The sequence below is a fragment of the Canis aureus genome, chromosome 2 (assembly GCF_053574225.1).
Source record: "Canis aureus isolate CA01 chromosome 2, VMU_Caureus_v.1.0, whole genome shotgun sequence".
Classification (NCBI taxonomy): domain Eukaryota; kingdom Metazoa; phylum Chordata; class Mammalia; order Carnivora; family Canidae; genus Canis; species Canis aureus.
Window position 1 is genome coordinate 79,579,684 of NC_135612.1, and position 25,214 is coordinate 79,604,897.

The window sequence follows — 25,214 nt, forward strand, 5'->3', positions numbered from 1 at the left end:
AGTCACACATAATTTTAAAAAATAACATAGGAACCAAATTAAAATAGTAGTGTTTTATAAATACATGAGAAATAGTAGCACTCTACCTTTGAACCAGATCTAAAGTTTACTTATGGAAGTGAGAGTCAGAATATCACATTTTGGGGATGACTGTGAAGCAGTGGAAAGAGCATTACTGGAAATGGGATGGAAAGTTCTAACACACAGTGAACAGAAGCAGCTGGCCAGGATGTTGGAAGGTGTCTGTAGATTGTATAATCCTTGTGTGGCTTGATATACCTGGGTATAGTTTTCTGTCTTTACCTAGTGTTTCTTGTGATGACATTCACCTAAGCAAAAACAAAATTCTCGTTTTGTTGAAACCGTTCCCTACTACATCAATCTAGTTGGAACCATTTGCATTTTCAAAACAAGCATTTTAGGCTACTGGGTGGCTCAGTCTGTTAAGTGACTGCCTTCAGCTCTGGTCATGATCCCAGGGTCCTGAGATGGAGCCCCAAGTTGAGGTCCCTGCTCAGCAGAGAGCCTGCTTCTGCCTCTCCTTTCTCAGCATCTCCTGTTTGTGCTCTCTGCCTCTGTCAAATAAAATAAATAAAATCTTAAAAACAGCAAACAAAAAACCCAAAGAGTTTAGCACAACCGATTATACCTGCAACTAGAATTGGCCGTGATTACCACCACTAAAAGTTATACCATTCCGGAAGTATTGAGTGATTTAAATCCTGTCAAAATACGCATATATATTTTATTAATATTTTATCTAATTACCACACAGTGTTTCATCATCCCAATTAGTAAAGATCAATTAGCACAAACATTAATCAAAGCCCTGGTTGTGTATCCTTGATACCAGTCCTTCACTGATTTGAACCAGTTATTTCTCCTTGTGGCTATGACAGCAGTTAGTAAATTTAACAAGACTACTATAATTTCCTAAGTTTTAAATTGCTGCAAGGATCCCTTGGTATTTCCAAATATTGATGATTATAATCACAAAAAAAAGGACTCACTGGATTTTATTTTATTATTTATTTATTTATTTATTTATTTATTTATTTATTTAAGATTTTATTTATTTTTTCATGAGAGACACAGAGAGAAAGAGAGGCAGAGACACAGGCAGAAGGAGAAGCAGGCTCCATGCAGGAAGCCCAATGCGGGATTCGTTCCTGGGACTCCAGGATCATGCCCTGGGCCCAAGGTAGGCACTAAACTGCTGAGCCACCCAGGGATCCCTGACTCACTTGATTTTAGATAATAATTTATCCTTCTTTACAATAAGACCATTGACAAAAGCAAAGACACATAAAAAGATCTTCTAAAACTTACATAAATTTAATTTCTTCTCATTGGTTATTGAAATATTTTGGCCTTTATGATGCATTTGACATTTTTATTGACTTATATTCTGGCCTTTCATGTATTATACATGCAATTTGTATCCCAGGTTATATCTCCTTTGTTTCTTTGTATGTGTGTGTATGTGTCTATGTGTGTAGCTTTGTGAGGTTGAATCACGGTCTAACCAAAGGGATTGTCCTCCTGGGATAGTTGGTAAAAAATATAAAACAAGAATCAACTGATTAAAGCTGTTAGAATTAATTACTTCTTTATTATCATCCCTCATCAACAGGGCTCTCATCCTGAAATAACTGCAAATCCCTTCATCTGACCCAATGTAACTTCTTTTGATAATAAGGAATCTTTCATTTGTTCAATGAACTTCTTGCTTTTTCATCAGCAAAATTCCTTATTTGCAGTGTTCCGTCATCATCTTGTAAACAAAATTGTTACTGTGTTCCAAGACTTTGCTTTCCTTGCAATGCTCTGATGGCGGCTGTTTTTCCTCTCATATTGCTATTTAAGAGTGGAGTAGGCATCTTCCTCACCTTTTTAGTCACTTCCGGTGACCCTCTCTAGTGTAGGACTCCAAGCTCCTTTGAAAATCAGGGTTAGGGGATCCCTGGGTGGCACAGTGGTTTGGCGCCTGCCTTTGGCCCAGGGTGCGATCCTGGAGACCCGGGATCGAATCCCACGTCGGGCTCCCGGTGCATGGAGCCTGCTTCTCCCTCTGCCTGTGTCTCTGCCTCTCTCTCTGTGTGACTATCATAAAATTAAAAAAAAAAAAAAAATTTAAATTTTAAAAAAAGAAAATCAGGGTTATTTGCAATCCCCAGTCTATTCCTCTTCATAACCTGAAGATTTTGCCTCCCCACCATCACTACTCTCTATTTCTCCTGTCAAAATCCATACTTATTTCAATATCCCTGTAGAGAAATTTCCAATATCTTCACTTTCAATGATCCTCTTCCTGAACTCCCTCTCACTGTCCAATTATAAGTCACTCACTACTACTTGACCATAACTGTGTGTCTATCTCATTGTTTCTGTTCTCTGAATCCAACTTTTTTTTTTTTTTTAATCACAATGGTGCCATCAATCTGTCAACTCTGCAAGATTTTTATTGTTACCAAGTTCTATTCTTACATTCTTCTGTTGGATTCCATGATCACTTTTATAATCACTCCTCTACTTATTCCTTCAAATCTCTTGCCTCTTCACTAGAAACTTCCAAGCAAAACTAAAATGATCACATCTAACCCTCTTCCTCTTCCTCCCAGGCTGAAACATTACAAAATTATTGCTACTCTAACTTTAAAACCATGAGCATAATTTTAAGAACTAATATTAAACCATGTTAAATCGTCTAACTTTAAAACTATAAATCTCAAGGAAGACTTTCATTCTGCTTAGCAGTTTTCCTATATCTACTAATTTTTATTTTCCTAATGACTTGAAATAGTATGCTACTCCTTTTTTTCCCTCCTCAATCCTTCAACCCTACCCTAGCAGAAATAAGCTACTTGTTCACAGAAGCCACTTCCTGGTTATAGACCTAAACTATATTGTTAGCCTTGTCACAGTCAAGTGAAGACATTCCAAATCACTCATTCTTGATAATGAAATGTGATTGGGATTATGAATCCCTTCAGGATTAAGTCAGTTAAGAATTTAAATTCCTTTTCCACACTTTCTCTGTGGACTCTTCCTACAATCTAGATGAAGACTCATGTTGAAGTTTATGGGGCTAAATATTGGGTCACTAGATCCAAGAGGCATTTGGAAGAGATCCACCAAGTAGATTAAACAAGACTATCCAGACAACTGGTAAAAAAAAAAAAAAAAAAAAAAAAAAAGAATCATTTTCCTGTGTTAAGCCTCTGAGAGAGTAGAGTGTTATCATTAAAATTGCCTGCATTAAATATTCTTATTTTCACAACTTCCTTCCCCGTATTCTCAGTTGATAATCCTGCTGTTTTATTTTGCTTTGACAAAATAAAAACTTACAGAAGAGAATTTCTATGTTCATGTTACTGAAACTATTACTGACATTCTTGGGTCTGTACCCTTAAACACTTCTTTTTTTCTTCTTTTAAAATAATCATTCTAGGGATCCCTGGTTGGCGTAGCAGTTTAGCGCCTGCCTTTGGCCCAGGGCGCCATCCTGGAGACCCAGGATTGAATCCCATGTCGGGCTCTTGGTGCATGGAGCCTGCTTCTCCCTCTGCCCGTGTCTCTGCCTCTCTCTCTCTCTCTCTCTCTCTCTGTGTGTGACTATCATAAATAAATAAAAATTTAAAAAAAATTTTTAAAATAAAATAATCATTCTACTTTTACTTTGTGCAAATAAGATCAAATACCGCATTTCCTACTCAGAGGCCTCCTTCTCACAATTAACAATCCTTTCCCGAATCATCAATATTTCTCCATATACCTGATATGTTGACACCAGCACTCATGAGACAGTCTTCTTCTGTCTCTTTGGAAAATTTTCAACTTCCCAGTTTCATATATCTAGCTATATAGGTAATCAACACAAGGGCAATAATGGAAAAAACTAGCAACATTCAAATAGTTTGCAGTTTTTAAATAACATTGTAATGATATTAATTTCCTACTTTTGATAATTGTACTATGGCTAATTAAAACATTAAGACTGGTGAAAATGGAAAAAAATATGAAGGAAGTTGTGAGTTTTTTTTACTAATTTTGTAATTTTTCTATGTCTACTATTAGTTTAAAATGATAGTTAAAAATTAAAAATAAAGCAATAAAAATTGAAGAGATGAGGAAATGCTTCATGAAAGTGATGGCCTTTGTGATGACCTAGAAAAATTGGAAGAAATGCTATGGAAAAATATGGGGAAGCCATGTCAACTGTATGAAAAGTTATGCAAAGGCAGACACAAAAAGACAAAACTGACTATGCTTGAGGGAAGGCAATTTCTTTGGAGAGCTCTGAGTACACATGTGGGGGCATGTTTGTGATGAAAATGAGTGTTAGTTTGAGATTGTAATGAATTGAAATGAGAAAGAGCAAAAGCCTTGCTTCTCAAAACATTCCAAACTAGAGAAGACTAAAAACCATCCATCATTCTTGCTCTAAACAAGCTTTCACTTTGTATGAGATGAACTTGATGGCTTTAATAAGTCTTTTGTGTTTTCAATTTTTGTGACTCTATGAACTTGCCTGGTGCTGTGTTTGCTATAAATGTTCATGATATAAACAAAATTAATTTCTGTCACTATCACTTTTGATTTTACATTCAGTTGCAGTATATACTTCATCATGAAGAAGGAATTTTACGACTTATTATGTGCTTCTTACTTTAATTGCCAGGTGTGTATGTGTGTCTGTATTTTCCAACACCCTGTGCCTTGACCTTTAGTTAATCTTTCATCATTGTTTTGGGTATAATATAAACACTGAATAACAATGGCACTTCAATTATGAACTCTTGACAATAGCACTAATTTTATCTCTGAAATAATACAGAGAAAATAGTTGGATAAAAGAGTGGGAGTGCATTAGAGAAAGTCATAATGTTCAAATCCCAGAAAGCATCTTTTTTCTGAATAACTTCCCCTCTAAGTGAATGTCAGAAATTGTTCTGACATTATTAGAGGGCCAATAAATCCCTGAACCAGTCAACTTCCTAGAAGCCAAAGGCTTCTAAGAAAATATTACTGGTGATGTAGTCCTCTATGAATTATGCAGGTTCCTGATGCATTCTGTTAATCCTGATTTTTAAAATATCTAAGACACAAAATTTCCACTTTGTATGTAAATAAAATTTATCACACATTTCAGATATACATATAGAGTTGGAATCTATCTCAAAGATTAAATTAATGGATCAAATATTGCCATTTCAAAGAAATATTTTAAGATATAAGATTGAACATATAAACACACTGGTGTTTCCTCACATAGCCACTCATCCTCTGAGAAGGAAAGCAGGCATGTTGCCTTAGAGGAAAATTTTCTAGTTACCAACATTGAAACACATTAGTCCATCAAATGTAATGTAAATTACATCGTGAGTACTCAGAAATGTTAATAACTGAAATAAAATCTTCATTTTAAAAAATATTGTTTCTTAAAGATAACATTGTTATCTTTAACAAATGACAAGGTAGTTCCACCTAAACACAAATGACTTGTTTCACAGTAAATGGCTTAAGCTGTAAATCAGATTACTTATGCCAATAGTTAAGTTCTTCTTCTTCTTCTTCTTCTTCTTCTTCTTCTTCTTCTTCTTCTTCTTCTTCTTCTTTTCTTCTTCTTCTTTCTTTTTTAAAGACTTTATTTACTCATGTGAGAAAGAGAGAGAGCATAATGTTGGGAAAGGGGCAAAGGGACAAAAGCAGACTACCAGCTGAGCAAGGAGCCCAATGTGGAGCTAGATCCAGGATTCTGAAATCATGACTAAGCCAAAGAAATCAGTTGCTTAACCAACAAAGTCACTCAGGTACCCTGAGTTTTTCTTTTTTCTTTTCTTTTCTTTTCTTTTCTTTTCTTTTCTTTTCTTTTCTTTTCTTTTCTTTTTTTTCTTTCTTTTCTTCTTTTCTTTTCTTTCTTTTCTTTTTTCTTTTCTTTCTTTTCTTTTCTTTTTTCTTTTCTTTTCTTTTCTTTTTTCTTCTTTTCTTTTCTTTCTTTTCTTTTCTTTTCTTCTTTTCTTCTTTTCTTTTCTTTTCTTTTTTTCTTTTCTTTTCTTTAAGATTTTATTCAGTTATTCATGAGAGACACAGAGAGGAGGCAGAGACATAGGCAGAGGGAGAAGCAGGCTCCATGCAAGATGCCCAATGTGGGACTCCATCCCAGGATCCTGGGATCACAACCTGCACCAGGGCAGACACTCAACTACTGAGCCACCCAGCCACTCCTGCCCTGAGTTTTTTTCTTTTTATTTATCTGTAGTAAATGAAAAATTCCCATCAAAGAATTAGAAATATCCAAAAGCAGCAGAAACTATTTGCTATAGGGGATGAAGCATACAATGAGGAATTATAGATTTAGTCCTTCCTAAGGATTAAGGTTAAATTACACACTAGGACCAGAGGCATAACACATTCCAAGCCTGCACATTTGCCAATTATTATCATTAAAGACCTATTATCTTGTACTAAATATTCAAATTTATTTTGAAAACTTTCCCATTCTACATACAAATATGATTTTACGCTGTTAATTAAAGGCTTTTAGAGATATTGGAAATTTTTTCCATTGTGTCACTTGATAAAGATTTTATAGTCATAGATGTCGTTTTTCCTGATATTATCAGTTTCCTGAAGAAATATTTTCTATATCCTTACTTAAAACAAACAAAATCATACCTTTTGTCTCATTTTGCCATAATACAGTTAAATTTAGAATAGAAATGCCAAGTCTTATAGTTCCTGCCCGTTTTTTTTTTCTTTTTGGTTTTGAAAAATTATACAAAACAGTTAATTCATATTAAAGTTTCCAAAATTTACTTCAATACTGAGTCAAAATTGCATGGTTATTTTTAATCTTCACAATTCTCTTCGAATGGATTGAAGATCGATTGGCATGCAGGTATTATCTATCTTTTCTAGTCATCAAAACTCACAAGATAATTTTTATTTTAGTAAAGACAAATCTTTTTTGAATACATAATGCATATAGGCTAAGTATTGATTTGTACACTAATTCATCAATATTTCTGTCCTGCTGTAATAAAAGGTCATCTATTATCCTGCACAAAGGCCATGCTATAGTTTTTCAATGTTAGAAGTCATTGATATGTTTTGTTTAATTAGATACATTTTCTATTGTTGTTCCTGCCTTTATTTATTTATTTTAATAGAGTTGACAAATAATGTTACATTCATTTCAGGTATACAACATAGTGATTCATTAACTGTATATGTAATGCTATGGTCACCACAAGTGTTAGCTACCGTCTGTCACCATGCAATACTATTTTTATAAAATCGTTTATCATTTATTTATTTATTTATTTATTTATTTATTTGAGAAGGAGAGAGCACAGGAGAAGGGGGAGGGGCAGAAGGGAGAGGGAGAAGCAGACTCCCCTCTGAGTAAGGAACCCAGCAGGGCATGATCCTAGGACCTGTAGATCATGACCTGAGCTGAAGACAGATGCTTAACTGACTGGGCCACTCCAGTGCCTCACCATGCAACAGTATTAAAATACCGTTGACTATATCTTCTATGGTATCCTTTTATTATTTCTCAACTAGAAGCCTGTATCTCCCATTCCCCTTTACCCATTTGGCCTATCTCCCTACCTCTTTTTCCTCTGGCAACCATCAGCATGTTCTCTGTATTTAGGGCTCCTGCTTCCTTTGTGGGCATATTGTTATCAATATTTTAACTATATTTATAAGGATCCCAGAAAGAAGATAATGCTTTTAGAGTATCATTAGTTTCTCCACACATATTTCACCTCTTAATTATGTCTTTGTGGTTTGAGCTCTTTTATATTTGTGGAAAACATTCATAAATCTACAAAGTACTTGTTTCAGAACATCCTTATTGGTTTCTCATAGTGGCTACTGTGCTTCTGTTGAACATTATGTGATTCAATCAATAACTAAGAAATACCACTTGATGATACTTCATAATGGAAACCAAACCAAGTGTCATTGGGTCACTAGTTCAATTGTTAGATATTCATTCTGATACTCCATATCACCTGCTTGTGCAAATCATCATACTTCTAAACTATCTTGTCTTTGCACATTTAGATTCACATTCTGTGATAAAATCAGGATACAGGGTTTCAGGTTTATTTTATGGTTTAGACAACCAACGTTGAACCCTTCCCCCAGACATAAGCATTGAAATTTTAACGGGAAAAATAGTATCCATAAAAACATAGAATATGTATATTACATTCAGCACACTAAAACAGTAATGGACATATCGCTTGAAAATATACAGGCTGTGGTACATTATCCTGCTAACAGAATGTTCAGTTAACAATAACTAATCAATGCAGTCCTGGTGGCACAAAACCATCACTTTTTGAACGTTAGGCATAGTCATGACATCACAATCAATGCATTTCAGATTTAGAAAGGTATTTACCAGAAAAGATTTCCTTACTTTTTCCTCTGGAAAAGTCATTCAATCTGAAAAATTTTGATTTACTGCTATGAATTACAGGAGAGAAAGAATGGGTTAGATGTATTGAAACAAATTTGGTGGGGCTGAAGTGAAAGCATCAGGTGGAATTAGACAAGAATGGAGAGTAGAACACAGGGCACGTTATCCTACAATCAAAATTATACAATCTTTAGGCATTTCTCTCCCCAAATGCTGATTGTCATCTTGATTTATGTGTAATCACATATTATTTTTTCCATGTATTCATTCTACCTATTGCTCACTATCGTGAATTGGACTATTCTTAACACTTGTTATTTATTCAAACTTATACCTTTCATAGATTTCTCTAATGTGAAACTTTTCAGCTCTCCTTAACATCTTTTGCTTGAACTTGTTTCAGTCTACAATAGGCCACTACTTTGTAGGACTGCATAATTCAAATATATTTTCTTTTTTGTGAGTACTATTATATACTCATTCAGCAAAATCACAGAACAATGACATATTTCCTTGTATTCAAACATATTACATATTTTTTATGAGTTAACCTCTGCCAAGTAATCTTTATCTTTTTATGTTTGTTCAGAGATAAGACTTGCAAGTATAAGTCTTTATCAACTATAAGTAGTTCTAAATAATTCTATTCATTTTTTTTTCTGCTGAAACATAATAGAGGAATATCTAAAAGTATGCTTCTCTTTTAATTTATATCATGTCTGTGCATCTGCACAAATTTTATTTGTTGTTTTCTACCATGATGTAGAGTGTGGCAGCCTTTAAACACATCCTTTACTTATTCCTAGGGAGAGAATAACTTCTATTCTGAGTCATATATAAGAGAGTAGGACCTACTTTCTCATGCTGCATGAATTCTTTTTAAAAATCACTTACATGTATATTTTAAGGGGAGCTTAGCATTTGTAAAAATTCTGAGCTTACCAAACGTACACCAGCCTTGAAAGAAGGGGACTTGAGAACTAAATGGATTTCTCAATTCAAAGAATTTGAAAAGAGAGTAAAAACCTCAATTGAGGTATTTTGTTAAACTTTCTTATTTTTGTCATAAAAGATACATAACATAAAGTTTAGCATTTTAATAATTTTAATTTTTACTTGGATACTTCAGTGTCAGTTTTGTGCTTTATATTATCATGAAATCCTGTTTAAGTACTCTTATTATAATATTATAATAATTATAATAATTTTTCTTTCTTTCCTGAAATTTTCTTGAAAAAAGTAACTCTTGGGGCACCTGGGTGGCTCAATGGTTGAGGGTCTGCCTTTGGCTCAGGTGGTGATTCTGGGGTCCTGGGATCGAGTCCCACATCAAGCTCTCTACATGCAGTCTGCTTCTGCCTGATTCTCCCTCTGCCTGTGTCTCTGCCTCTCTCTCTCTGTGTCCCTCATGAATAAATAAATAAAATCTAAAAAATTAATAATAACAACTCTGATTCTTTTCACTGAGACCTTTGAGTCAGTCGCATATTTTTTTTCAATTAATGTTTGTCAATAAATCACACATACACACACACACGGATATTATTTACATCCTAAACAACTGATCTTTTTCTTATCAGAACTATGTTGATGAGGTCTGAATTATTGTGGAGATCAAGAAACCAGTCTCGAGTCTGTGCTTCTTTCCAAACATCAGTTTTATTCAATGCTATAGCAGAATAACTTCCTCTGTTTCTCTAGTCCTCATGACCAATAAGTGATTGCACATCTCTATGTCTCAGCTTCAGTACCATATACATGCCATTTTTCAACCTCATCACCAAAATTCCAGATTGTTAAGAGAGAATAATTAGCCTTTTAAGACTTGTTCAGATGTTCATCTCCTGTTCATGCATTCATTGAGAGGATATCAGTATTATACAGTAGAAATAAAAATTTCTGAGACCTGCTGGCATGGTTATGCAGAGGGTGATTACCCTAATAAATTTGTGAACTTTAGGTTTAGTGAGAGCAAAAATGTGACTTTTTGAAAATTGCTTTAAATATAATTAAAGAATTTCTACCATCAGGCATGCGGCTTTGAATTGTGTGTATCTGGAGAAATTGATGAAATGTTTCTGAACTTCAGATTCTAATTTAAAATTGGACTGGGTTTTACTCTAATGTAACTTTTATTTTTAATAAATTCCTGATAAATAGACAATTGTCATAAGTTGATTTTTATGCTACAGTAATCAATTAGAAAAAAAATGTATACTAAGAAATCACTTAACATCAAGGAATTAAGCAGAAACAAGTCTTAAGATTTTGGTCTTCTAATTATTAAATTAATGAATCTGGTCAAAACACACAGTGAATGATTACACTCTAATATGATCTGAATTTGTTCATATCTAGCTAAACAAGTCCCAGTGAGACAGAGAGACTGAAGGGACCCCATGAAAGAAAGCTGTTTTTTTTTTTTTTTCTTGGCTCTTTTTCCTGTTCCTATTCTTGCTAGGACCTGCACCCTACTTTATACATGTCTTAATATATGTCCTCCTTGTCAAGGTCAATGAGTTAAAGATTTCTTTGGAGTCTTCCAGCACAATAGATAACATTTAAGGATTGACAAGTCAAAGTCTTCACATATGTTTTCTAAGCCTGACTCCAGACACCTTGATCCCAAGACCCCTGGCTCCAGAGCATAAGTGATTTATGGAGGACATCTAAGCACTCCTCTTTGTTTGAATCAGTTCCTGGATGCCTAAGAAGACACATATGCCAGACCACCATCCTAGTAAAAATCCCAGATCCCTAGCAAAGAGGAGACTCATTCTTCTTTTCCTTTCTGAGTCTCCCAGATGCTCTGTCTGTATCCGCTCTCTCTATCATCAATAAACTCTGCTCTCACTTCCTGCTGGCTCATGTTTGATCTCCATTCTGTGTAAAGCCAAAGGATCCTCTTGGCTGGAACTACAGGACCTCTTTTGGGTCCTTGAACAAAACTTGCCTGCATCACCAGCATTTTGCTCATAAAGGAAGCAAAACTTTTTAAAATGCTACTTCAACTGGAGTATTGCATTTGTAAATAGTATATGTGAGCAAGATAGTTGTTTGGAAATGTGATGGGGGTTAGGTATTGAGATTTATGCAATTGAGAAAGAAGATTACCTTTTCCTTTTTTTTTTTTTTTAATCTTTTATGCCACCTCACCACACCAGGAAAAGAAAGTATTGAGAAACCGTCTTGTGAAAATGATAATTGATGTCATGGAAAATAAATAGGTTGAAAACAGCTTGATAGTTAAACGTTTTAAGTGATTCCTCAGCTCAGCCCTCAGTGGGATGCTTTCCTCATTCAATGACTAGATGAACTCATCTGATGTGCACTACTTAATGCAATTTGAATTAGAAAATGCTTTGATTAGACAGGAGGCAAGATATAAGGGATAAGAAGCCATTCTTATTCCTTTCTGCAAAACTTGAACATATAGTAGCATTAAGAGGTAAATTGACTGCTTTTTAGACTTGGTAAAAATTCTAAGAGTGGATAAATTAAAGAGTCTCTGATAAAGTCTATCTCATTAAAGATGTCACTTTCAATCATGTTTTTCTGGAGGTAAACTAACATTTTAGAGAGTCAGACTAGTTTAGTTTATTAATATACTTCAGTAAGCTGTATTGCTGTACTGCTGGTATTAAGGGAGGTCTAGCCACACATTTAGTGGTGATGAAAAGTGAAGATACCATACCCCGAGACAGGGGCATATGGGTGGCTCAGTTGGTTGAGAGTCTGCCTTTGGCTCAGGTTCTGATCAAGAGGTTCTGGAATCGAGCCCCACATCAGGCTGCCTGCTCTAAGGTAGGGCCTGCTTCTCCCTCTCCCTCTGCTTGATGCTCCCCTTGCATGTGTTCTCTCTCTCTCTCTCTCTCTCTGTCAAATAAATAAATAATATCTTAAAAACAACAACAACAACAACAACAAAAAAAAACAATCCCTAAGACAGATATTATACTTATTTATCCTTATGGGAAAACAAAGTAAATTCAGACCCTACTTTATACTATTCCATGACAACCTTGAACTATTAAGCTACATGAATTTAAGATTATTACAACTTCTTGGTGAATTCATTCATTTTCTCAAAGCTCCCACGAATATTCATTGAGCATTTACCACTTACTAAATAGACCTCACACTTGTACTTTGAGGTCTTGGTAAGACTCTGTCTTATTACATGACCTCCACTGTGATAGAGCACATGAGAAAATAAATTTTATACCCATTTTTCTTATATTTCCCTGTATTTATATTATGGTAAAGATAAAAATAAGTTATGTGACAGCATCTACAGATTTTGTTGCTAACTTATTAAATAAGATGTAATTACAAAAAAAAGTCAACTAAAGAATCAAGGACAAAGGCAAGAATACATGATACATATAAGTAGAGTGATAATAAATGAGGCACAGAAATGAAGTAGAAAACGAAGAAAAACATTTTTGTTTCTTCCCTTAAATGTATGGAGAATTATGAATAAGAATACCATGTGACGGTTTACACACCTAAGGAATTAGTGAATATTATTGCTCCTAGTTTCTTAAATATGTTTTTCTTTTTTCTCATCCCTTCTTACATGGTTTTTAATAATTTCTTGATATCACTTCTCTTGCCTGCACTCAATTGTTTCTCAGTATACACATCACAAAGATAAATTCCTTATGCAGCATATAAGAAACACTATGATTTGTTATCCAACATATCTATCATCTTTTAGATTCCTTAGGCTGTAATTCTACTTCTAATTCTTGCTTTATATCATGCTTCTGCCAGTATGCATGCTGCCACATATGTGATTTTTCTTATTTGGTGAAACTTTTCTGACAAGGTGCCTACTACTGGTTACAAATCCTTATGAGGAGCTCGCAGAAGTACTTGAAAATCATTAGCCACTTCTGGTTGTAGATTTGAGCTTGCCAAGCTTACTAACAATTATTGCCTCTTCTTAAATGCATGTTTACTATATTCTAGGCTTTCTACAAAACATATATACATATTTTTTTTATTACATCAATCTTATCATCAGGAGGCACGGTGATGAAGAAACAACTCTTAGCAAGATTGAATAATTTGCTCCAGGTCACTCTGATAAGAAGGACTGAAATCAAATCCAGATCTCTGTGTCTATGAAACTCATGTCCATTATCACCAGATGTGTAAATGTAAAGATGTGTTATTTGCTTGTCCCTTTATAGCTGTCATCCACCAACTAGGTGTGATACCAGACCATTTAAAAAAATAAAATTCATTTTTAACTACTCATAACCACTTCCTGTTCTTTACCCTTCTTAGAAGGAAGAGGGCAGGTGGAATTAAGATGGCAGAGTAGTAGGAGGGCCCTAGGTTTGCTGTCTCCCTTTAGCTAGATACATATCAAATTATTCTAAATACACAAGAAATTGATCTGAGGACTAAAAGAACAAACTGCAAAACTAGAGAGGGAGAGGAAGCCACATGATGGAAGGTAGGAGGTGCAGAGATATGGCTTACGGGAGTAATAGATCATGGGTACTGTGAAAGGGAGGGAACCGTAGTCAAAGAAAGAAGAGAGAGAGAGAGAGAGACAGAGAGAGACAGAGAGAGAGAGGAGTGCATAGGAGATCACAAAAGGAAAACAGTTTCCCAAAGCCACTGACTGGGAAAAGAAGTGGGACTGATTTTTGTGAGTTTTTGCAACCAGCAGGGCTTGAAGACCGTAATTTTAGAGGTCGGTGGTGTGGCAGATATAGTCCTGAGGGCCTGCAGTGTTCCTTTAGAGAAGGCAGCAGGTAACCTGGCGAAATACAGTACAATCTGAGGATAACCTGAGATGCACTGGGAAAGATCATTCCTCCTTCTTGGAGCACATCTAAGAGGGGTGGTATTATCTTTCTGGGACAAAGGAGCTGGTGGGCTCCTTTTCCTCCTCCACCCTGCAGCACAGGTGTAGAGACACCTGCTGACTATGGCTAATCTGGGCACTGACTCTTTTGTGTGCTTTGCTCCAAACCTGAAGTTCCTGTGCTCTGATGCAACTGTCCTGGATTAAACCAGCATTAATCCCAGTGTGGCAAGACCATCCCCTGGAAGACTAGTGAAAGTCCCTGCAACACCAGGTCCCTAAAGTTTGGAATTTTAAAACTCAGCCAGCCTGGGTGGGAGAGAGCCCAAATGCACTGTACTGCTCCAGGCAGGCGAGCAGCTCAAACACAGGCAGTGTGTAGCAGTGATCTGAAAAATGCGTAGGATGCAGGAGGGGAAATTATCCGCCCTTTTAGGAGGGTTCCCCTGACAGCAGCAAGCAAGTCTCAAGGGACAGAGGATCAGGCTAGCATCATTTCCTTCCCCCACCCCTTAGGATAAACTAGCTTCAGTAATCAGCACAGTGCCAACACTAGCAGCCTAACCTGCTTACACCAAGTTCTAACCTGCTTACACCAAGTTCTGCATCCCTGCATTCTGCTGGTACTGGTTTTCTCTGGAAGTGTGCCTGATGAGCAATATAGTGAGCTCCCTGCTCCAGAAGACAAGCACAATCCCCTACCACACCATATCAACTGACCCTAAAGTTCTGTAAAGCTTCAGCTCTGGTGGAAATAGCTAAAAGTATCTTTTAACAAGCAGACCAGAGCACACCCAGTTAAAACTCACTGCCCTCTGGCCAAGGTCCAACACTCCCTAAAGCAAGCAAGGAGAAACTCTGCAGATGACTGACCTGAGGGATAAAGCAGGCATAACATAGCAGCAGAGTGCATGCAGCACACACCAGGGACATTTCCTGAAGCACCAGGCTCTGGACACTCTATGATCTCTTCTTCATGAAGCCATTAATCTCAGGAGCAGGAAGCATAATTAGATTTCCTAACACAGAAGAAAAAATCCCAAGATGGGAGAATTCATCGCAAAAGAAAGAACACAGAAATGTCATGGCCAAGGATCTAATAAAAACAGATATAAGTAATATGCATGATCTGGAATTTAAAGCAATGCTCACAAGGACACTAGCTGAGATAGAGAAGAGCATAGAAGAGTACAGCAAGACCCTTACTGCAGGAGCTTAAAGACAATCAGGCCAAAATAAAAACACAATAACTTAGATTTCAACTGACTGGATACAATGACCACAAGGATGGAAGAAGCAGAGGAACAAATAAGTGATATGGAAGATAGAATTACGGAAAGTAATGAAACTGATAAAGAGAGGGAAAGAAAAATCTTGGATCATGAAGGTTGACTTAGTGAATCCAGTGAATAAATTCATATCATAGGAATCCCAGGAAAAGAAGAGAGAGAAAAGATATTTGAGGAAATTATAGATGAAAACTTCCCAAAGCTGAGGAAGGAAACTGACTTCCAAGTCCAGGAGGCACAGAGAACTCCCATCCAAATCAATAAAAGCAGGCTAACACCAACATATATCATAGTTAAATTTGCAAAATATAGAGAAAGAAAAAAATCCCAGGAGCAGCAAGACAAAAGAAGTCCCTAATTTATAAAAGGAAGACAAATAATGCCAGCAGCAGATCTTTCCACAGGAAGTTGGCAGGCAAGAAAAGAATGGCAGGATATATTCAATGTGCTGAATGAGAAAAAATCTGCAGAAAATAATACTGTATCTAGCAAGGTTGTCACTCAGAATAGGAGAGATAAAGTTTCCCAGACAAGCAAAACTAAAGGGGTTCCTGACCACTAAACCAGCACCGCGGGATACAGTAAAGGGAACTCTCTGAGTAGGAACGAAAGACCAAAAGTGACAAAGCCTAGAAAGGAACAGAGAAAATCTTCAGAAGTGATAACAAAACAAGTAATAAAATGGCACTAAATTCATATCTATCAATAATTACTCTGAATGTAAATGGACTAAATACTCCAATCAAAAGATATAGGATATCAGAATGGATTGAAAAAAGAAAAAGAAAAAGAAAACAAGACCCATTCATATGCTGTCTACAAGAGACTCATTTTAGACCTAAAGACAACTGCAAATTAAAAATTAGGGGATGAAGAACCATTTATTATGGAAATGGACATCCAAAGAAAACCAGAGTGGCCATACATATATCAGACAAATAGATTTTAAACCAAAGACTGTAAGAAGAGATAGATAAGGGCACTATAACATAATAAAGAGGTCTCTCCAACAAGAAGATCTAACAATTGTAAGTATTTATGCCCCCAACTTGGGAGTATCCAAATATATAAAATAATTAATAACAAACATAAAGGAATTCATTGATAATAATACAACTAATAGTACGAGATTGACTTTAACATCCCACTTACATCAATGAACACCAAAATCCATAAATTACCTAGGAATAAACCTAATCAAAGAATTAAATAATCTGTACTCTATAAACTATAGAAACTACTGAAAAAAAATTGAAGATGACACACAAAATGGAAAAACATTCCATGCTCATTGGATGGAAGAACAAATATTGTTAAAATGTTTATACTACACAATGCAATCTACACAATTAATGCAATCTCTATCAAAATACCACAGCGTTTTTCATAGAGCTAGAACAAACTATCCTAAAATTTGTGTGGAACCACAAAAGACCCTGAGTAGCCAAAGCAATCTTTAAAAAGTATACCAAAGCTGGAGGTATCATAATTCCAGACTTCAAGTTACATTACAAATCTGTAGTTATCAAGACAGTATGGTACTGGCACAAAAACAAGACACATAGCTCAATGGAATCGAATAGAAAACGCAAAAATGCACCCTCAATTCTATGGTCAACTAATCCTCAACAAAGCAGGGAAAATATCCAATGGAAAAGATATATAGATATATAGTCTTTCAATAAATGGTGTTGGGACACTGGACAGCTATAATGCAGAAGAATGAAACTGAATCACTTTCTTATACCATACAGAAAAATAAATTCAAAGTGGATGAAAGGCCTAACTGTGAGACGGGGAATCATCAAAATCCTGGAGGAGAACACAGGCAGCAACCTCTGTGACATTGGCTATAGCAATTTCTTAGTAGATATGTCTTCTGAATCAAGGGAAACAAAATCAAAAATAAACTATTAAGACTTCATCAAGCTTCTACAAAGTGAAAGAAACAATCAACAAAACTAAAAGGCAGGTTTTGGAATGGGAGAAGATATTTACAAATAACAGAACTGATAATGGGTCAGTATCCAAAATATATAAAAATCTTACATAACTCAACATGCAGAAATCAAATGATCGGGTTAAAAAAAATGGACAGAAGATATAAATGACTTTTTTCCCAAGGAAGACATCCAAATGGTTAACAGACACATGAAAAGATGCTCAACGTCATTCATTATCAGGGAAATACAAATCAAAACCATGATGAGATATAACCACACACCAGTCAGAATGCCTAAAATTAACAACAACAGATTTGGAGAGGGTGTGGTGAAGATAGAACCCTCTTACACTGTGTGTGGGAATTAAAACTGGTGCAATCACTCTGGAAAACAGTATGAAAGTTCCTCAAAGAGTTAAAAATAGAACTACCCTATGATCTAGCAATTACACTACTATATATTTACATAAGAGATACAAAAATACTGGTTAAAAGGACATATGCACTCCAATGCTTATATAGATAATCAGAGATAGAAAATTATGGAAAGAGCCCAAATAACCATGGACTGTTGAATGGATAAAGAAGTGGTATATATGTCTAACAGAATATTACTCAGCCATCAGAAAGAATGGAATCTTGCTATTTGTAATGATGGAGATAGAATGTATTATGTGAGGCAAAATAAGTCACAGAGAAAGACCCATACTATATGATTTCACTCTATGTGGAATTTAAGAAACAAAACAGATTAATAAAAGGGGCAAAAGAGAGAGAGAGAGAGAGAGAGAGAGGTAAACCATAAAAGAGAGTCTTACCTATAAAGAAGAAACTGAGAATTGCCAGAAGGAAGTGGGTCAGGGGATAGGCTAAGTGGGTGATGAACATTAAGGGTGGGGGGCACTTGTGATGAGCACTGGTTGTCTGTAAGTAATGAATTACTGAATTCTACTTCTGAAACTAATATTACACTGAATGTTCCCTAACTGGAATTTAAATAAAAACTTGAAACTCAAAAAAAAAAAAAAAAAAAACTATGAAAAAAGAAATTAAAATTATCACTAAAACTAAGGTAAAAATGGTGCCCTTGTGTTTCAGCCACTCCATTGTTAAGTGGTTTTATAGATAATCTATGTCCATAACTTATAGAGAGCAGGACTCCTTGCTTCTGCACAACCCACACACTCGTGAAATTGCTAGTGTGGGTGAAGAATAGGAAAAGAAGAAGTAAATACCGATAAAAACAAAAAGCAAAAAAGGCAACTGTCTTTACAGACAGACTAGTGACTGTTTGGCTTAAGTCTAGGAAATACAGTGATTTTGGAAAATTATCAGATCATTAATAAACACACACACACACACGCAGAAAAATATACACACAAATATTTCTAAATTCTCCATGCAGGGTTTTGTGTTTCACCAACACTTCTATAAACTAGCTTCCTGAGTCGCAGCTGGGAGTTTCCACCGCTCTGATCCATCCTTCACGGGGCAGCCAGCTTAAACACTGCTTTGGAGTTGCCCTTTCTTTCCTGGTAATGATTCTTCATTGCGGTGAAATAAACTCTTTAACTTGGATTAATGACCTTTCAAAACTATGCTCGAGCCTTGTCTTATATCTCTCAGTGCTTCCATGCTGAAAAAACATTGACTTGTTAACTTGCTCTAGAAAAAAAATCTTACTTTCCTACCTATTGGGCTCTATTCAGGCAGTTGTCACCCCTTAAAAATAATACCATCTATTTTCTTTCAGATTATGCCTTCACGTAAATCTAAGCTTTCCTCATCTCTAAAACTTTTCTTTCTCCATTCTTACCACAGCGATGCCTCCCTCGCATAGACTTGTATAAATATTAATGTTAAAGCAAAATGCCAAGTAAATTAACATAAAAAGTCTATTCTTATCATAACTGATATGGACATATAGTTATTAATTTTAAATTTTATAAAGTTATAAATTTTAAATTTATAGTTATTAAATTAAAATTTAAATATTTTAAATTTAAATTTTCATTTGAAATTACTTAAAATTATTTTTAATTTGATGTAAATATCTGCTTATTGAGTAAGAATCTATTCTGTGCCAGATATTGACTTCTAAGAAAAAAAATCATTTAATATGTGAACATTAATAATTAACAATGTGAGCATTAATAATTGTGTTTTGCCACGTCTCTGTAATTCTGTGTCTGTCTCTCACTTTAGATAGGTAATAGCTATAGATAGCACACACATAAGTGTATATGTAAATATATAATATATAGTTGTTTATAAAAGCATTTATATATGTACATATACTTCTGTAAGTCAAATTCTCTAGAAATAAATATAGCTAAAATTTTGTCCAATAAAAATAGTAACAGATTGGGAGGATAAAAGCAGAAACACAATTAAGTATATGTACAAAAATCAAACGACTGTCTTTCTCAGTGTTAGTTTACCTCTCTGTAAAGTGGATAGAATAATCTATGTGTGCACTTGTTCTGACAAATATATGGTATATGTATATTGGCTTTGAAAACTTCAAAACAGTGCAATAAATTAATAAATATTGTATTATTAAACACACACACACAGGCAAAGATACTAAGCCAATATTATTACGATGAAAAATCTCTCCATTCAACCTTTTTGTGTTACTGAGAAAAACACTCACTTTACCATCCCAAATCCATTTTTCTCAATGTTGTTGTGTTGAAGGGAGTGCTTTTACTTTTTTTTTTTTTTTTAAGGGAATGCTTTTACTTTGTTTTTTTTCCCCTACAGTTCGCTAACCTTACTATTACAGTGTTAAAGTGCTTGCTGTATTACTTTAGTACTAACCTTTTCAGCATAGTAAAGTAAAATTTATTTCAAGGCCCCAAATTGATAATCTTCTTTCATGGATTCAATTAGAATAAACACAGGAAAAACATTGTCTCTAAATGGATTTAAATCTCAATCTATTTCAGTTTAGCATTACTGTTATTTAAACTGATTTTTTTTTTTAAATGAGGGAAGATGTTTCAATGTGATTTTTCCATACTATAAAGTATGCCTTTTATATGTTATACTACATTCTGGATTAGATTAATTTTATGATGTAGTGCAAAATGTTTAAAGAATATTCAGACAGAAAAAAATAAAGAATATTAAGGCAGAGAAACATTACTGACATGAAGGAATAATATTTTCTTATTTAGGTGAGACAAAGTAGTAAGCAATTTATAAATTGTCCTTAATTTTGGAAAATGGAAAATATCTATTAAGCAACATTTAGTTTCTTACAGAGTGATTGTGTGAATTAGGGTCACTGGTTCTAGCTAAACTTGTAAGAAAACACCACTGAATTGTCAACATTGAGAGCAGTACTGGAAGGACTTAGTACAGCTATCAGTGACAGATACACGTGCGTATACTGTTTCCTGTCCTCAATCCAGGTAGAGAACTGGATGGATGTATTTGAATAAATATGTAGGTCATTTGAAGAAAGTCAACATGTGATTTTGTTATTCTTTCAAAGGAGGTGAAATTCTTTTCATCGGGTTTCCTAAGCAACTTCATTCTGTTCCACAATGATATATTGATAAGTGATTTTTTTTTCTTTCATTCCAAGTAAAAACTATATGAAGACAGAGTGTTTGAGCTGAGAGGTCATTACAGTTACCTAATGAGCAGTTCACTAACTAGTGGAGAACTGGTCATAGCAAACATGTAGTTTATTTTTTTTTTCACATTTAGTGAAAAAATGTTAAAAATGAGGACATTTTATATAGAAACCATCATCCTAATATATTGTCCTGGATAATATGGAACTATGGCAATGCCGGATCCATGTCCCTTCCTCTCCTTCCTCATCATAAACTATCACTTATAGAGTGCTTCTATTTATCACAGCCTGGTGCCAAGACCATTATAGATACTGTTTCTTTTAATCTTTACAGCAATTATATCAGGTAGGATAATTTTTATCACCTCAAGGTCAAAGAGAACTAACTTGCCCAAGAATATGCAAACAGCAGATAGAGCCAGGTTTCTAATACAAGCATCCTCCATCAACCCTTCCCGCACAGTAGCATCGACCCTGGTTGGAATCCACCTGTCCCAGGCACTTTGTCAGCGTTTTCCTAAGTCTGCACATGTGCACCTTTACTCGTTAGTGTTATTGTTTGGACACCTGAACCTTTGAACTGATGAACCTTTAGGCTTATAAAACTGCTGGATTTATGTAAAACAAAACTGCAGTCATGGAGAGTTAACTACATCAGGCAGTAGGTATATCAAAGATATGTGCTTCTTTCTGTTCTCATATTTCAACAACTGACCTCAAGTACATCACACAGATGTTTCTCAGTAAACAGTGCTGATTGATTAAACGAAAGAATAATGGGACTATGGGGCATAATTGATACTGGATTTGAGTTTAGGTCCTCTATATTTTTGGACTCCATGATTAGTCAAATAATATTACCAGTAGTAAATTGTTAAGAAGTAGTATTTTTAATCAATACACAGGTTTAGTCATTTTTCTAAGTGGTTTATTTTATGATCTTATAATACTTTAATACTACAACTATATCTGAGCTAAATATTATTAACACATCTGACAGGTAAGTAAGCTAGTATGCTAATAGAATAAGGAATTTGTCTAAGGCCGCACATCTGGTAAGTGGCTTGACCAGGACTGAGTTTAGACCTCATTTCTATGACTCTTGATTTCAAAAGCATTTATTTTATTTACCATTATTTTTATTATTCAAAATTTTCTGTTTTGATCATGTCATTAAAAAGGCATACTACATGCTCAATTCTTGAGTTAGAGTTCATAAATATTTTTAAAAATCTTTTGTATGAAAATGCTGTATTTAATTTATGAAAAATATGTATGGACTTTCATGAATGTGTTATAGAAATAAAAGTCACAATTACTTGAACAAAACAATATGTTTTTTTAAGAAGAGCATTAGGGAATTCATCAGTTGTTAAACTACTTGTAATTAAACTTTATGTATATTTCTTTTAGCATATGAAATATTTTGTCTCTATATTATTTTTAATATAAATCATATATTGGTTCTAAGTTTTCATAAATCAAAAATAAGTACATATCAATTTTTAAAATTGTCTTTTAAAATTATTCCTGTGTTGTTTTAAGATAGTACTTAAAACAACTTGAAAATAGATTTATTACAGAGTGGATAACATGGTTTCTCCAGTTATAGAAAAATAGCCAGTAATAGAAAAATGGCAAAATTAAGTTTCTTGGAAATACAATAAGAGGTCAATTCAATTTAGGACAAGAAAAACAAAGTAAATGGAATTTAAATGTATATAAACCATTTATAATAACATCATTAATCTGCACATTGGATGAAAAATATAATTTTACATCAAAGAAAACCACTTTTTGTACCCCCCCAAAAAAACCAGTGTGAAATACTATAAATAGAATTCGTATTTTAAGATTGTTGATGACATTTTTATATTGAAATTTTAATTAAACATATGAAATAAATTTTTGATATTTTACTTAAATAACTCTCAAGACTACATCCTATGTGGGCATACCTAAGAATGCACTCTTAGTTGGAAATAACTTTAGATGCAAAATATAAAAATATCAAAAGCTCAAGATTTAAATGAGTTAATTTTATTCTTTCCTTTTAATAAACATAGAAAAATGATTTAACATGTTATCTTACCTTGAGGATATATGAAAACTAATTTTCTTTAAGCTTCACTAGTATGTAGGTAAAAATGAATTCACATTATATTTTACACCCAACTTTGTTGACTCTGATGCCAGCTGCATTATTTCAGTGTACCAGTATTCCCACAGAAAACCCTCCTGGAACTGGTGACAAATGCTACATGCCTTCCCTCCCACTGTTCTTTACACACATCTCTTTCCTCATTGCAATAAAATCAGGTATATAGAAATTGGTATATGTGTATCTGTAGATATATATATCTGGGTTTAGTTTTTCTATGGATCTACGTCTAAAGCCTCATACAAAAACTATACTGTGATATTAACACTGTGACTCCTCCACCAAAGTGTCTTCTACATTTTCTCCTCCTTTCCTCTTCCCTTTTCAATGTTTTTACCCCACCCCCTTTGTTTTATTTTGCTTTCTATTTCTCCTACACCTCATTCTCCTTTCTCCTCATTTAAAAAGTATGTCATGGTACCAAATTTTATCCCACATTGTTAGCTCACTTTGAAGTGGGGATTGAGTTATGATTATGAATTTGGTTTATGGCTGAAAATAATGGACCAAGTAAAAAATCATTAAACCTATCAAACTATGTAGGATCTAATCATTTCCAAATTACAAGTAATTACAGAAATGGCCATATGAGTATTAACGTGTTAATTAAGATATTAGTAGTGCTTAGCAATAAAAGATTGTAAAAAAGTAGATTCTGAACAGTCCAAAGAATTTACAGCCTGTGCAAATTTTTCTGAGTTCATTTCTATATTACAAGGGATAATAAGAGTGCTTTATTATCAAACACTTAAGAGACAGAAATAAATTCATTTTGATTTTTGGACAAAGAAGAGAAAGGCAATATGCAATGACTGTTTCATGGTCTCAAAGTAGAAGATGCTTTTATTGTCTGGGCATTTGCTGGCCCCAAGAGTACACAGAATGAACATTGCAAATACTAACCTTTATCTATGAGACTACCTGTTGGGAATATAAATTTCAGCTAATTTAATAGTAAAGTGATACATAATATACATTAATATACTATTAATACAATAGTAAATATACATTAATACATATTAATATATTTAATAGTAAATTATATATTAATAGATGGCATATATGAATGTAAGATGAACAGAGCTATAATATGAACTTTTTAGGGTTCCAGACTTAAAACAGACTCTTTAAATATTGGTTATGGCTCTTTATCTGAGCCAACTATAAACAAAGTAGTTCATTTGCCTTTTCTTTCACTAACAGAATTTAACTTAGAATTTCCCAATGGACTTCCATTCTTGTGATTGGATTTGCCATCTTCAATACTGCAATGACATCATTTGACTATGACCACACTTTACCTCACATTATATGTGAACTCAAATTAATATGTGTTCCACAGTCTACTACTTTAAAATTCTTGATCAAGGCCACAGTTCTCATAAGAAGACATACATTTGGAAGGATATACATAGTAATCCTGATAATTGAAGACTATAGATATTTAGGAAGACAACCTATAAAATAAATACATTCACATAGATAAGTAGTGCTGTTCTTATACAGGTTAGAGAATTTAAAAATTTTAATTTATTTTGAATGACCATAGAAAAACATACACAATTTTAATATTAACTCTATTTTAATTGCTACTTCCTGTGAAAGCACTTTTGGAGAGGAATTTGTTTGAGATTTAAAGCTAAACAGATATTAAGAAAAAAATACTAAAATATTAATCAAAATACTAATACAAAAATTAGATTTGACATTGTTAGGACATTTCATTAACAAATGGGTCTTTCAATTATGCTTATTATTCAATAGCCTTAAATTGGAAAATATAATCTCAGATTAAGGGAATTAAACTAAAATGCTTGAACAAAGACTGTAACATTCAAAAGGTCATTACATAAATCCAAATGTGCATCACAAAATTATGTTGAAAAACTTGGAATTGTGATGGCCTCATTAAAAAAGCCTTAATATACCCATTCAATATATAATTGAATTCAAAATATATGTTTCAAAATAT